The sequence below is a fragment of the Oxyura jamaicensis genome (genome assembly GCF_011077185.1).
Source record: "Oxyura jamaicensis isolate SHBP4307 breed ruddy duck chromosome 27 unlocalized genomic scaffold, BPBGC_Ojam_1.0 oxy27_random_OJ70552, whole genome shotgun sequence".
In the NCBI taxonomy this organism is placed as follows: Eukaryota; Metazoa; Chordata; class Aves; order Anseriformes; family Anatidae; genus Oxyura; species Oxyura jamaicensis.
The window spans coordinates 788-1572 of record NW_023304788.1 but is presented as its reverse complement, the minus strand read 5'-3'; the positions used below and the strand labels follow the sequence as shown (position 1 = coordinate 1572).

Genomic DNA, 785 nt, shown 5'->3' with positions numbered 1-785 from the left:
GGGGGGGGGGGGGGGAGGGTCCAACACTGCCGGCGGGTTCTTCAGGCCCATCTTTCTCCTTTTCTAACCCATTTTTTCCCTTTATTTTTTTTTTCCTTTTCCCCACAAAACCACAGGGTCCTCAAGGTTTCCAAGGCCCCCCCGGTGAACCCGGAGAGCCCGGTGCATCTGTAAGTCTGGCTGATGTGCTGCAGCACCACGTCCCGCGGGGCTGGGGGGGGGGCCGAGGCACCCCCGCGTGTCGTCCCCCCCCCCCCCCCCCCAGCATGGCCAGGAGCCACGGGAGGGGGCAGCGGGGTGCCCTGCACCCACAGCACCCTCACCCCCGCCTCACCTCTCTCCTAGGGTCCCATGGGCCCCCGTGGTCCAGCCGGCCCCCCTGGCAAGAACGGCGATGATGTAAGTGGCGTGGGGATGGGGTCACCCCCCCGCACCCTGGGTTTGGGGCCCGGTGGCACTGCCACCCCCCCAGGACTCGTCCCCTGGGGACGTGCCACCCACCAGGCGTCCTTCTCCGTAGGGTGAAGCTGGCAAGCCTGGCCGTCCCGGTGAGCGCGGCCCCCCCGGCCCCCAGGTGAGCTGCTCCCCACGGGGAGACCCCATGCAGGGTGGCGGAGCCGAGGCCGTGCCACTTCCCCGGGGACAAGGGCGTGGGGACACCCCCACAGCCCCCCACCCCCCCCCAGAGCATCTCCGTCACCCCCGTCCTTTTCCCCTAGGGTGCCCGTGGTCTGCCAGGAACCGCCGGCCTGCCGGGCATGAAGGGACACAGAGTGAGTCCTTCC

The 785-nt window shown here is 69.7% G+C and overlaps 1 long non-coding RNA gene across 1 annotated transcript; it reads left to right on the top strand.

The window, feature by feature from the left end:
* Positions 1-106: 106 nt before the first annotated feature.
* On the top strand, positions 107-785 carry LOC118158377. The gene is made up of 4 exons (XR_004746823.1): positions 107-170; positions 346-399; positions 521-574; positions 720-785. It is a non-coding gene; the product is annotated as an uncharacterized LOC118158377 (long non-coding RNA).